The sequence below is a fragment of the Nothobranchius furzeri genome, chromosome 1 (assembly GCF_043380555.1).
Source record: "Nothobranchius furzeri strain GRZ-AD chromosome 1, NfurGRZ-RIMD1, whole genome shotgun sequence".
Classification (NCBI taxonomy): Eukaryota; Metazoa; Chordata; class Actinopteri; order Cyprinodontiformes; family Nothobranchiidae; genus Nothobranchius; species Nothobranchius furzeri.
The window spans coordinates 2,046,083-2,061,115 of record NC_091741.1 but is presented as its reverse complement, the minus strand read 5'-3'; positions in this window follow the sequence as shown (position 1 = coordinate 2,061,115).

Sequence of the window (15,033 nt, the reverse complement as noted above, 5' to 3'; positions counted from 1 at the left end):
GTCAGACCCAGTGTTGACATGTGTCAAGACGCTCCTCGGGGCGCGTCTTGCTTTGGCCTCTCTCCTGGAGGCGCTCAGTCAGACCGAGTGCTGACATGTGGCAAGAAGCTCCTCGGGGCGCGTCTTGCTTGGGCTTCTCTCCTGGAGGCCCTCAGTAAGACCCATTGTTGACATGTGGCAAGACGCTCCTCGGGCCGCGTCCTGCTTGGGCCTCTCTCCTGGAGGCGCTCAGTCAGACTGAGTAGTGACATGTGGCCTGACGCTCCTCGGGGCGCGTGTTGCTTGGGCCTCTCTCCTGCAGGCGCTCAGTCAGACCAAGTGGTGACATGTGGCAAGACACTCCTCGGGGCGCGTCTTGCTTGGACTTCTCTCCTGGAGGCCCTCTGTCATACCCAGTGTTGACATGTGTCAAGACGCTCCTCGGGGCGTGTCTTGCTTGGGCTTCTCTCCTGGAGGCCCTCAGTCAGACCCATTGTTGGCATGTGGCAAGACGCTCCTCGGGGCGCGTCTTGCTTGGGCCTCTCTCCTGGAGGCGCTCAGTCAGACCGAGTGCTGACATGTGGCAAGACGCTCCTCGGGCCGCGTGTTGCTTGGGCTTCTCTCCTGGAGGCCCTCAGTCAGACCCATTGTTGACATGTGGCCTGACGCTCCTCGGGGCGCGTGTTGCTTGGGCCTCTCTCCTGGAGGCGCTCAGTCAGACCAAGTGGTGACATGTGGCAAGACACTCCTCGGGGCGCGTGTTGCTTGGGCCTCTCTCCTGGAGGCCCTCTGTCATACCCAGTGTTGACATGTGTCAAGACGCTCCTCGGGGCGCGTCTTGCTTGGGCTTCTCTCCTGGAGGCCCTCAGTCAGACCCATTGTTGGCATGTGGCAAGACGCTCCTCGGGGCGCGTCTTGCTTGGGCCTCTCTCCTGGAGGCGCTCAGTCAGACCGAGTGCTGACATGTGGCAAGACGCTCCTCGGGCCGCGTGTTGCTTGGGCTTCTCTCCTGGAGGCCCTCAGTCAGACCCATTGTTGACATGTGGCAAGACGCTCCTCGGGGCGCGTCTTGCTTGGGCCTCTCTCCTGGAGGCGCTCAGTCAGACCGAGTGCTGACATGTGGCAAGACGCTCCTCGGGGCGCGTCTTGCTTGGGCCTCTCTCCTGGAGGCGCTCAGTCAGACTGAGTAGTGACATGTGGCCTGACGATCCTCGGGGCACGTCTTGCTTGGGCCTCTCTCCTGGAGGCCCTCAGTCAGACCCAGTGGTGACATGTGGCAAGACACTCCTCGGGGCGCGTCTTGCTTGGGCCTCTCTCGTGGAGGCCCTCTGTCAGACCCAGTTTTGACATGTGTCAAGACGCTCCTCGGGGCGCGTCTTGCTTGGGCTTCTCTCCTGGAGGCCCTCAGTCAGACCCATTGTTGACATGTGGCAAGACGCTCCTCGGGGCGCGTCTTGCTTGGGCTTCTCTCCTGGAGGCGCTCAGACAGACCCAGTGTTGACATGTGACAAGACGCTCCTCGGGGCGCGTCTTGCTTGGGCCTCTCTCCTGGAGGCGCTCAGTCAGAACCAGAGGTGACATGTGGCAAGACGCTCCTCGGGGCGCGTCTTGCTTGGTCCTATCTAATGGAGGCCCACAGTAAGACCCATTGTTGACATCTGGAAAGAAGCTCCTCGGGGCGCGTCTTGCTTTGGCTTCTCTCCTGGAGGCCCTCAGTCAGACCCATTGTTGACATGTGGCAAGACGCTCCTCGGGGCGCGTCTTGCTGGGGCTTCTCTCATGGAGGCACTCAGTCAGACCCAGTGTTGACATGTGGCAAGACGCTCCTCGGGGCGCGTGTTGCTTGAACCTCTCTCCTGGAGGCGCTCAGTCAGACCGAGTAGTGACATGTGGCAAGACGCTCCTCGGGGCGCGTCTTGCTGGGGCCTCTCTCCTGGAGGCGCTCAGTCAGACCCAGTGTTGACATGTGTCAAGACGCTCCTCGGGCGTTTCTTGCTTGCGCCTCTCTCCTGGAGGCGCTCAGTCAGACCCAGAGGTGACATGTGGCAAGACGCTCCTCGGGCCTCTCTCCTGGAGGCGCTCAGTCAGACCCAGTGTTGACATGTGGCAAGACGCTCCTCGGGGCACGTCTTGCTTGGGCCTCTCTCCTGGAGGTGCTCAGTCAGACCCAGTGTTGACATGTGGCAAGACGCTCCTCGGGGCGCGTCTTGCTGGGGTTTCTCTCATGGAGGCACTCAGTCAGACCCAGTGTTGACATGTGGCAAGACGCTCCTCGGGGCACGTCTTGCTTGGGCCTCTCTCCTGGAGGTGCTCAGTCAGACCCAGTGTTGACATGTGGCAAGACGCTCCTCGGGGCGCGTCTTGCTGGGGTTTCTCTCCTGGAGGCGCTCAGTCAGACCCAGTGTTCACATGTGGCAAGACGCTCCTCGGGGCGCGTCTTGCTTGGGCCTCTCTCCTGGAGGCGCTCAGTCAGACCCAGTGTTGACATGTGGCAAGACGCTCCTCGGGGCGCGTCTTGCTTGGGCCTCCTTCCTGGAGGCGCTCAGTCAAACCGAGTGCTGACATGTGGCAAGACGCTCCTCGGGGCGCATCTTGCTTGGGCTTCTCTCCTGGAGGCCCTCAGTCAGACCCAGTGTTGACATGTGGCAAAACGCTCCTCGGGGCGCGTCTTATTTGGGCCTCTCTCCTGGGGGCCCTCAGTCAGACCCAGTGTTGACATGTGGCAAGACGCTCCTTCGGGCGCATCTTGCTTGGGCCTCTCTCCTGGAGGCCCTCAGTCAGACCCATTGTTGACATGTGGCAAGACGCTCCTCGGGGCGCATCTTGCTTGGGCCTCTCTCCTGGAGGCGCTCAGTCAGACCCAGTGTTGACATGTGGCAAGACGCTCCTCGGGGCGCGTCTTGCTTGGGCCTCTCTCCTGGAGGCGCTCAGTCAGACCCAGTGTTGACATGTGGCAAGACGCTCCTCGGGGCGCGTCTTGCTTGGGCCTCTCTCCTGGAGGCGCTCAGTCAGACCCAGTGGTGACACGTGGAAAGACGCTCCTCGGGGCACGTCTTGCTTGGGCCTCTCTCCTGGAGGTGCTCAGTCAGACCCAGTGTTGACACGTGGCAAGACGCTCCTCGGGGCGCGTCTTGCTTGGGCCTCTCTCCTGGAGGCGCTCAGTCAGACCCAGTGTTGGCATGTGGCAAGACACTCCTCGGGGCGCGTCTTGGTTGGGCCTCTCTCCTGGAGGCGCTCATTCAGACCCAGTGGTGACATGTGGCAAGACGCTCCTCGGGGCGCGTATTGCTTGGGCCTCTCTCCTGAATGCCCTCTGTCAGACCGAGTGTTGACATGTGGCAAGACTCTCCTCGGGGCGCGTCTTGCTTGGGCTTCTCTCATGGAGGCCCTCAGTCCGACCCAGTGTTGACATGTGTCAAGACGCTCCTCGGGGCGTGTCTTGCTTGGGCCTCTCTCCTGGAGGCGCTCAGTCAGACCCAGTGTTGACATGTGGCAAGACGCTCCTCTGGGCGCGTCTTGCTTGGGCTTCTCTCCTGGAGGCCCTCAGTCAGACCCATTGTTGACATGAGGCAAGACGCTCCTCGGGGCATGTCTTGCTTGGGCCTCTCTCCTGAAGGCGCTCAGTCAGACAGAGTAGTGACATGTGGCAAGACGCTCCTCGGGGCGCGTCTTGCTTGGACCTCCCTCCTGGAGGCGCTCAGTCAGACCGAGTAGTGACATTTGGCAAGACGCTCCTCGGGGCGCGTCTTGCTTGGACCTCTCTCCTGGAGGCGCTCAGTTAGACCGAGTAGTGACATGTGGCAAGACGCTCCTCGGGGTGCGTCTTGCTTGGGCCTCTCTCCTGGAGGCGCTCAGTCAGACCAAGTGCTGACATAAGGCAAGACGCTCCTCGGGGCGCGTCTTGCTGGGGCCTCTCTCCTGGAGGTGCTCAATCAGACCCAGTGGTGACACGTGGCAAGACGCTCCTCTGGGCGCGTCTTGCTTGGGCCTCTCTCCTGGAGGAGCTCAGTCAGACCCAGTGGTGACACGTGGCAAGACGCTCCTCGGGGCGCATCTTGCTTGGGCCTCTCTCCTGGAGGCGCTAAGTCAGACCCAGTGTTGACACGTGGCAAGACGCTCCTCGGGGGGCGTCTTGCTTGGGCCTCTCTCCTGGAGGCGCTCAGTCAGACACAGTGTTGACATGTGGCAAGACACTCCTCGGGGCGCGTCTTGCTTGGGCTTCTCTAATGGAGGCCCACAGTAAGACCCATTGTTGACATCTGAAAAGAAGCTCCTCGGGGCGCGTCTTGCTTGGGCTTCTCTCCTGGAGGCCCTCAGTCAGACCCATTGTTGACATGTGGCAAGACGCTCCTCGGGGCGCGCATTGCTTGGGCCTCTCTCATGGAGGCCCTCAGTCAGACCCAGTGTTGACATGTGTCAAGACGCTCCTCGGGGCGTGTCTTGCTTGGGCCTCTCTCCTGGAGGCGCTAAGTCAGACCCAGTGTTGACATGTGGCAAGACGCTCCTCGGGGCGCTTCTTGCTTGGGCTTCTCTCCTGGAGGCCCTAAGTAAGACCCATTGTTGACATGTGGCAAGACGCTCCTCGGGGCACGTCTTGCTTGGGCTTCTCTCATGGAGGCCCTCAGTCCAACCCAGTGTTGACATGTGTCCAGACGCTCCTCGGGGCGTGTCTTGCTTGGGCCTCTCTCCTGGAGGCGCTCAGTCAGACCCAGTGTTGACATGTGGCAAGACGCTCCTCTGGGCGCGTCTTGCTTGGGCTTCTCTCCTGGAGGCCCTCAGTCAGACCCATTGTTGACATGTGGCAAGACGCTCCTCGGGGCATGTCTTGCTTGGGCCTCTCTCCTGAAGGCGCTCAGTCAGACAGAGTAGTGACATGTGGCAAGACGCTCCTCGGGGCGCGTCTTGCTTGGACCTCCCTCCTGGAGGCGCTCAGTCAGACCGAGTAGTGACATTTGGCAAGACGCTCCTCGGGGCGCGTCTTGCTTGGACCTCTCTCCTGGAGGCGCTCAGTTAGACCGAGTCGTGACATGTGGCAAGACGCTCCTCGGGGCGCGTCTTGCTTGGGCCTCTCTCCTGGAGGCGCTCAGTCAGACCGTGTGCTGACATAAGGCAAGACGCTCCTCGGGGCGCGTCTTGCTGGGGCCTCTCTCCTGGAGGTGCTCAATCAGACCCAGTGGTGACACGTGGCAAGACGCTCCTCTGGGCGCGTCTTGCTTGGGCCTCTCTCCTGGAGGAGCTCAGTCAGACCCAGTGGTGACACGTGGCAAGACGCTCCTCGGGGCGCATCTTGCTTGGGCCTCTCTCCTGGAGGCGCTAAGTCAGACCCAGTGTTGACACGTGGCAAGACGCTCCTCGGGGCGCGTCTTGCTTGGGCCTCTCTCCTGGAGGCGCTCAGTCAGACACAGTGTTGACATGTGGCAAGACACTCCTCGGGGCGCGTCTTGCTTGGACTTCTCTAATGGAGGCCCACAGTAAGACCCATTGTTGACATCTGGAAAGAAGCTCCTCGGGGCGCGTCTTGCTTTGGCTTCTCTCCTGGAGGCCCTCAGTCAGACCCATTGTTGACATGTGGCAAGACGCTCCTCGGGGCGCGTATTGCTTGGGCCTCTCTCATGGAGGCCCTCAGTCAGACCCAGTGTTGACATGTGTCAAGACGCTCCTCGGGGCGTGTCTTGCTTGGGCCTCTCTCCTGGAGGCGCTCAGTCAGACCGAGTAGTGACATGTGGCAAGACGCTCCTCGGGCCTCTCTCCTGGAGGCGCTCAGTCAGACCCAGTGTTGACATGTGTCAAGACGCTCCTCGGGCGTTTCTTGCTTGCGCCTCTCTCCTGGAGTCGCTCAGTCAGACCCAGAGGTGACATGTGGCAAGACGCTCCTCGGGCCTCTCTCCTGGAGGTGCTCAGTCAGACCCAGTGTTGACATGTGGCAAGACGCTCCTCGGGGCGCGTCTTGCTGGGGCTTCTCTCATGGAGGCACTCAGTCAGACCCAGTGTTGACATGTGGCAAGATGCTCCTCGGGGCACGTCTTGCTTGGGCCTCTCTCCTGGAGGCGCTCAGTCAGACCCAGAGGAGACATGTGTCAAGACGCTCCTCGGGGAGCGTCTTGCTTGGGCCTCTCTCCTGGAGGCGCTCAGTCAGACCGAGTGCTGACATGTTGCAAGACGCTCCTCCGGGCGCGTCTTGCTTGGGCCTCTCTCCTGGAGGCGCTCAGTCAGACCCAGTGTTCACATGTGGCAAGACGCTCCTCGGGGCGCGTCTTGCTTGGGCCTTTCTCCTGGAGGCGCTCAGTCAGACCCAGTGTTGACATGTGGCAAGACGCTCCTCGGGGCGCGTCTTGCTTGGGCCTCCTTCCTGGAGGCGCTCAGTCAGACCGAGTGCTGACATGTGGCAAGACGCTCCTCGGGGCGCATCTTGCTTGGGCTTCTCTCCTGGAGGCCCTCAGTCAGACCCAGTGTTGACATGTGGCAAAACGCTCCTCGGGGCGCGTCTTATTTGGGCCTCTCTCCTGGGGGCCCTCAGTCAGACCCAGTGTTGACATGTGGCAAGACGCTCCTCGGGGCGCGTCTTGCTTGGGCTTCTCTCCTGGAGGCCCTCAGTCAGACCCATTGTTGACATGTGGCAAGACGCTCCTCGGGGCACGTCTTGCTTGGGCCTCTCTCCTGGAGGCGCTCAGTCAGACCGAGTAGTGACATGTGGCAAGACGCTCCTCGGGGCGTGTCTTGCTTGGACCTCTCTCCTGGAGGCGCTCAGTTAGACCGAGTAGTGACATGTGGCAAGACGCTCGTCGGGGCGGGTCTTGCTTGGGCCTCTCTCCTGGAGGCGCTCAGTCAGAACTGGAAGATATGTTGCGTCATAAGCCTCTGATGGTTCACCAGGTGCACGGTCCACTCGAAATCCTAATGCTGTATTTGTAGTACATACACTAAGTCTTCTCTGTTGATGTCAGACTAGAGTTTTATTAGAGTTTTACTTTGCAACAATGGGATTCGAGCAATTGATGTGTATATTTTTAATAGTGCACAATGCTACTATTCCTAGGCTGAATGTATGACATGGCTCTTATGTATCATTATGTATCGTTTCCATTAAGTACTAATTTAAATAAAGTCCCTCTGTCCTCAGTGCTAGGTTGTGGGTTTAATACACATTATTATGATCAACCTGTTGAATAGTATAAGCCCCATACAATGTGACGGTCCGTGTGACGGACCGGTGTGTTATCACCCAACTAACGAAACGTACCAGGTGATAACATTGCATCTGCCCATTACAGCGGAGCGAGCGTTTCGCCACACTCCCAAACCAAGGTTAATAGTTGTAGCGCACGCCTTTTCGGACCTCGGTGCACGCGAAACACTGGTGTACACTCACAACATCACGCTCGAGACAGCTCAAGCGTTACGCGAAACAAAGGACGTGTTCAAATCCATAGAGAATATACGGTCTTTAGCGTATGCGTATATAAAGAAGGTCGATGACATTTACAGACCCGGCGGCGTGGGCACCACAGTAGAACAACAAGGTGCTCTCAAGCGCACACAGATACTGGCCGCATTATCACTCGCGATGTCTATCCTGACATACCCGTTTCTGATTTCTATGTATATTAATTTATGACAAGAGCTACTTTAGGTGGTTACGATTACACTCTGACCACGTGCCTTAGTTTCTGCTAGTGACCTATAAATACATTTGCCCACTTGCTCTCACTGCCATTAAAGCGGCTGTACCCACACGTACAACACCCAAGAAAAAAAATTGATCTCGCTGTCTGTACTGGGTGTACTCTCAGTAGTCGCAGTTGCTCAGGCCATGGTGGTACGCTCACCTAACGCCTCTGAGATACGTTCCATCACACCACCTCCTAGACTACTCGCGAAGGAGTATTCAACACCCCCTTTGTACGAAGACAACCATTATAACGAGCACAGCACAACGCTTGCCGCACGCGAAGACAACATGCAGGAGACAACGCTACCACCTGTCGTGAGAACAACGGATTCGAGTGACAACGATCGCGACTATGACGAGCACATTACAACACCCTCTGTGCACGAAGACCAGGTGCAGGAGACAACGCTACCACCTGTCGTGAGAAACAAGAGTTTGGTTAACAATGATCATCGTCGTGTCCCATTGTAAACGGGCGCGCCATCGCACACATCGTACATGTGTGTTAACCCACCTGTATGCGACAGACTTTGTGTGTTGCATGACATCGAGATGTATTGACGTCTGTGTCAATACAGGACTCTCTATAAGCCAGGAGCTGGACGCTAACGACCCGTGCATGCGCCACACAAAAGGTATCGTACATGTGTTAACCCACCTGTATGCGACAGACTTTGTGTGTTGCATGACATCGAGATGTATTGACGTCTGTGTCAATACAGGACTCTCTAAGCTGGGAGCTGGACGCTAACGACCCGTGCATGCGCCACACAAAAGGTAACTCGACTAACTACAAAACGCATATTGTGATGTAGAAAGTTGGCTCGACTGTTTGAATCAGCTGCAGCTGCGGTTTACTCACGAAGTGAATCGCACGCTTGTTAGAAGTACATTCGGAGCACTTAAAAAATACATCGCTCTCATCGAGTTCCGTCTCAGCATTCACCGGCTGATGGGCAAGAGCGTGACATGGGATCGCCAGGAACTTACTTAAGGACTATCATCTCATTTGGCATTTACTCACGGACCCAAGAAACCAGTTCCGAAAAATGGTCGAGAATTATAACTTGTCTAATAGCAACTGGAAGATATGTTGCGTCATAAGCCTCTGATGGTTCACAAGGTGCACGGTCCACTCGAAATCCTAATGCTGTATTTGTAGTACATACACTAAGTCTTCTCTGTTGATGTCAGACTAGAGTTTTATTAGAGTTTTACTTTGCAACAATGGGATTCGAGCAATTGATCTGTATATTTTTAATAATGCACAATGCTACTATTCCTAGGCTGAATGTATGACATGGCTCTTATGTATCATTATGTATCGTTTCCATTAAGTACTAATTTAAATAAAGTCCCTCTGTCCTCAGTGCTAGGTTGTGGGTTTAATACACATTATTATGATCAACCTGTTGAATAGTATAATAACAATATTCCTGTAAAAGTCATTTAGTAATGAACAACCTCAGTTCTGTGAAAGCACATCATGTCTCTGATGTGTACACTGCAGGCCTGACCGGGGTTTGCATGCAAGGGCCTGTGTGTGTGTGTGTGTGTGTGTGTGCGCGCGCGTGTGTGTGTGTGTGTGTGTGTGTGTGTGTGTGTGTGTGTGTGTGTGTGTGTGTGAAACAAATAAAGATAAATATAGCTAGTGCGGCCACGAGCGGTCGTGCAGGGTAGAGGCTGCACGAAAACGCCTCTAAAAACAAGCGCGTGCCCACGCCCGATCCGTGGAAGCACGTAGACCTAGCACACGTACTAGCAGAAATCAACGATCGCACACGGGTCATTGAGTGTGTACAGGGTTCGTCTGCGTGTGTGGCATTGGGCAATCTAGCGGCACAAGAGTGGCCTGAAGGCGGAACCGGCCAACCCGTTGCCCTCACCATCGTTGCGCTTCGAGATGAACTATTGCTAAAGATGATCGTCCTCATCAACCACGGCGCTACCAGAGTAGCTCGTAACGAAGACCCTCTCCGCGACCTCACGGCCAGTGTGCGCAGTGTACAGCAAATGACTAACGATGTTGCGAGCGATATATCGGAAAAACTTTGCACTGACGCGACGGTCGCCACTGCAGGTTGTGTGAGTCTCGCGCAAAGTGCCATATCAAACGTGCGCAAGCTAGTGACAAGCAACTTCACCAGATCCGTAGATTCTGCATACGCTTGAATACCAACGAAAGTATCGAGAGATAACACCGACACGAGTTGCGCGACGGCGCTGGCTGCAGTCGCTACAACACTGGATTTATTAATCAACGTAATTGTGATCGTAATGGCGTATCGAGTGTGCACCAGAAACTACAACCAGTACTACAGAAAACTGGCATGAGGGTCGCGGTCTAACGTTATGTTGGTGTCTCGCATCGACGGCCGTTTGCCAGCGGCTGAAAATGGCACAGTTGACGAAATGGAAACGCTGACCGTCCATAGTGCACTCTCGCAAGTTCCAACCGCACCATCTCAGGAGACAGACCACAGAGTCATATTAGCGGAGGGTAGATAGAAAATGCGCAAACCGCCGCAACCGCCCATATACATACTATACGAGTTCAACATAGAGTGGAGTAAGAAGTTACTACCGATTGTATTTACAACGTGCAAGCAGCTGGTGTGTGACGCTTTACTTGATTATCACAGAGGTTGCGATGTCCTGTGTTCCACGAGCGCATGGAAACAAGTGAACGAACTTCTACGGACCGTACTGTTGGGGTATGAGCGAGCTGTAAAATCAATACACGCTAGACACGCGGACTTTGCCGCATTACTGGACACGCATATCGCCACAACAAAACCGGGTCAAGTGTTCGGGGCGTCACCGCGCTCGACTATACACGTCTTGGCCTACCACGAGTACATGAGCCCACAAGATCCTAAGCGAGGTAGAAGCCGTTGTGTCTACCCAACGCAAATTCAGCACAGCCGTGCGCGCTAAGACAAGTCCCTCTAGATTGCTGGAAACTTTGGAAACGTGGAAGGCTGGCGTGTACGTGCTTTCTACACATCTCAACGGTATGATCGCGATACTCTCGGCCGCACAACAACTAATGGTCATGTGTTCGGAAGGTCTGATCAGGTCTGACATGACCGGTTGTCAATCGACGTCGAGCGTGCACTCACACACTGATATCCTGGCGTACAGTAAAGCGACAGCGACCTCTACGCTCACGTTGATCGCCGATGTTTCGAAGGGCAATCGAGTGTGTTGGCTGACGAAAGCTATGGTGACCGACGGTCGCGTCGACTACAATGTGCCTCATTGCGACTTTAGAGGCGTATGTGATCCTTTGCAAATCGACAACACCACCGCGGTCGAGTGCGAAGTCACGGTCGGTGGCGTGTTGTCCTTACTGTGCCCCATACAATGTGACGGTCCGAGTCACGGACCGGTGTGTTACGACCCGACTAACGAAAAGTACCAGGTGATAACATTGCATCTGCCCATTACAGCGGAGCGAGCGTTTCGCCACACTCCCAAACCAAGGTTAATAGTTGTAGCGCACACCCTTTCGGACCTCGGTGCACGCGAAACACTGGCGTACACTCACAAAATCACGCTCGAGACAGCTCAAGTGTTACGCAAAACAAAGGACGTGTTCAAATCCATAGAGAATATACGGTCTTTAGCGTATGCGTATATAAAGAAGGTCGATGAGATTTACAGACCCGGCGGCGTGGGCACCACAGTAGAACAACAAGGTGCTCTCAAGCGCACACAGATACTGGCCGCATTATCACTCGCGATGTCTATCCTGACATGCCCGTTTCTGATTTCTATGTTAATTAAATTATGACAAGAGATACGGTGGTTACGATTACACTCTGACCACGTGCCTTAGTTTCTGCTAGTGACCTATAAATACATTTGACCACTTGCTCTCACTGCCATTAAAGCGGCTGTACCCACACGTACAACACCCAAGTAAAAAAATGATCTCGCTGTCTGTACTGGGTGTACTCTCAGTAGTCGCAGTTGCTCAGGCCATGGTGGTACGCTCACATAACGCCTCTGAGATACGTCCCATCACACCACCTCCTACACTACTCGCGAAGGAGTATTCAACACCCCCTTTGTACGAAGACAACCATTATAACGAGCACAGCACAACGCTTGCCGCACGCGAAGACAACATGCAGGAGACAACGCTACCACCTGTCGTGAGAACAACGGATTCGAGTGACAACGATCGCGACTATGACGAGCACATTACAGCACCCTCTGTGCACGAAGACCAGGTGCAGGAGACAACGCTACCACCTGTCGTGAGAAACAAGAGTTTGGTTAACAATGATCATCGTCGTGTCCCATTGTAAACTGGGCGTGCCATCGCACACATCGTACATGTGTGTTAACCCACCTGTATGCGACAGACTTTGTGTGTTGCATGACATCGAGATGTATTGACGTCTGTGTCAATACAGGACTCTCTATAAGCCGGGAGCTGGACGCTAACGACCCGTGCATGCGCCACACAAAAGGTATCGTACATGTGTTAACCCACCTGTATGCGACAGACTTTGTGTGTTGCATGACATCGAGATGTATTGACGTCTGTGTCAATACAGGACTCTCTAAGCTGGGAGCTGGACGCTAACGACCCGTGCATGCGCCACACAAAAGGTAACTCGACTAACTACAAAACGAATATTGTGATGTAGAAAGTTGGCTCGACTGTTTGAATCAGCTGCAGCTGCGGTTTACTCACGAAGTGAATCGCACGCTTGTTAGAAGTACATTCGGAGCACTTAAAAAATACATCGCTCTCATCGAGTTCCGTCTCAGCGTTCACCGGCTGATGGGCAAGAGCGTGACATGGGATCGCAAGGAACTTACTTAAGGACTATCATCTCATTTGGCATTTACTCACGGACCCAAGAAACCAGTTCCGAAAAATGGTCGAGAATTATAACTTGTCTAATAGCAACTGGAAGATATGTTGCGTCATAAGCCTCTGATGGTTCACAAGGTGCACGGTCCACTCGAAATCCTAATGCTGTATTTGTAGTGCATACACTAAGTCTTCTCTGTTGATGTCAGACTAGAGTTTTATTAGAGTTTTACTTTGCAACAATGGGATTCGAGCAATTGATGTGTATATTTTTAATAGTGCACAATGCTACTATTCCTAGGCTGAATGTATGACATGGCTCTTGTGTATCATTATGTATCGTTTCCATTAAGTACTAATTTAAATAAAGTCCCTCTGTCCTCAGTGCTAGGTTGTGGGTTTAATACACATTATTATGATCAACCTGTTGAATAGTATAATAACAATATTCCTGTAAAAGTCATTTAGTAATGAACAACCTCAGTTCTGTGAAAGAACATCATGTCTCTGATGTGTACAATGCAGGCCTGACCGGTCTTGCTGGGGCCTCTCTCCTGGAGGCGCTCAATCAGACCCAGTGGTGACACGTGGCAAGACGCTCCTCGGGGCGCGTCTTGCTTGGGCCTCTCTCCTGGAGGCGCTCAGTCAGACCCAGTGGTGACACGTGGCAAGAAGCTCCTCGGGGCGCGTCTTGCTTGGGCCTCTCTCCTGGAGGCGCTCAGTCAGACCCAGTGTTGACATGTGTCAAGACGCTCCTCGGGGCGTGTCTTGCTTGGGCCTCTCTCCTGGAGGCGCTCAGTCAGACCCAGTGTTGACATGTGGCAAGACGCTCCTCTGGGCGCGTCTTGCTTGGGCTTCTCTCCTGGAGGCGCTCAGTCAGACCGAGTGCTGACATGTGGCAAGAAGCTCCTCGGGGCGCGTCTTGCTTGGGCTTCTCTCCTGGAGGCCCTCAGTAAGACCCATTGTTGACATGTGGCAAGACGCTCCTCGTGGTGCGTCTTGCTTGGGCCTCTCTCCAGAAGGCCCTCAATCAGACCCAGTGTTGACACGTGGCAAGACGCTTCTCGGGGCGCGTCTTGCTTGGGCCTCTCTCCTGGAGGGGCTCAGTCAGACTGAGTAGTGACATGTGGCCTGACGCTCCTCGGGGCGCGTCTTGCCTGGGCCTCTCTCCTGGAGGCGCTCAGTCAGACCCAGTGGTGACATGTGGCAAGACACTCCTCGGGGCGCGTCTTTCTTGTACTCCAATAAACAGCCCCTACAACCACAAAAAGGAATGGAGTCATTAGCACTTATGGTTTGTAAATGGCACCCAGAATTATGTTGCACGAAGCACAATTTCACATCATTCTGGGTTCATTTGTGTGAAAACAAGGTCCAATCATGCTGAAACGTTACAGGAAGGTAGAATCTATTGAGTTGTAAGTGATCTGAACGTTTCATGATGATAGCACTTTCCTAAGGGGGTCAAACCATGTCCCAAAGGTCACCGGATCTGGTGTCAATTTAAAGAAGTAGTCCAGTTACACATTTGTGTGCTTATAACTTGGCTTCTGAATGTCCTAGAGAAGTCAGGCTTGTTTTAGTGTACTCCAATCAACAGCCCCTACAACCACAAAAAGGAATGGAGTCATTAGCACTCATGGTTTGTAAATGGCACCCAGAATTATGTTGCACGAAGCACAATTTCACATCATTCTGGGTCCATTTGTGTGAAAACAAGGTCCAATCAGGCTGAAACGTTACAAGAAGGTCGAATCTATTGAGTTGTAAGTGATCTGAACTTTTCATGATGATCGCACAATCCTATAGGGGGTGAAACCATGCCCCAAAGGTCACCGGGCCTGGTGTCACTTTAAAGAAGTAGTCCAGTTACACCTTTGTGGGCTTATAACTTGGCTTCTGAATATCCTAAAGAGGTCAGGTTTGTTTTAGAGTACTCCAGTTAACAGCCCCCATTACCCCAAAAAGGAATGGCGTCATTAGCACTTATGGTTTTTAAATGGAACCCAGATTTATGTTGCACGAAGCACAATTTCACATAATTCTGGGTTCATTTGTGTGAAAACAAGGTCCAATCAGAATGAAACGTTACAAGACGGTAGAATCTAGTGAGTTGTAAGTGATCTGAACGTTTCATGATGATAGCACTTTCCTAAGGGGGTCAAATCATGTCCCAAAGGTTACCGGATCTGGTGTCAATTTAAAGAAGTAGTCCAGTTACACATTTGTGGGCTTATAACTTGGCTTCTGAATGTCCTAGTGAGATCAGGTTTGTTTTAGTGTACTCCAATCAACAGCCCCTACAACCACAAAAAGGAATGGAGTCATTAGCACTTATGGTTTTTAAATGGCACCCAGAATATTGTTGCACGAAGCACAATTTCACATCATTCTGGGTTCATTTGTGTGAAAACAAGGTCCAATCAGGCTGAAACGTTACAGGAAGGTAGAATCTATTGAGTTGTAAGTGATCTGAACGTTTCATGATGATAGCACTTTCCTAAGGGGGTCAAACCATGTCCCAAAGGTCACCGGATCTGGTGTCAATTTAAAG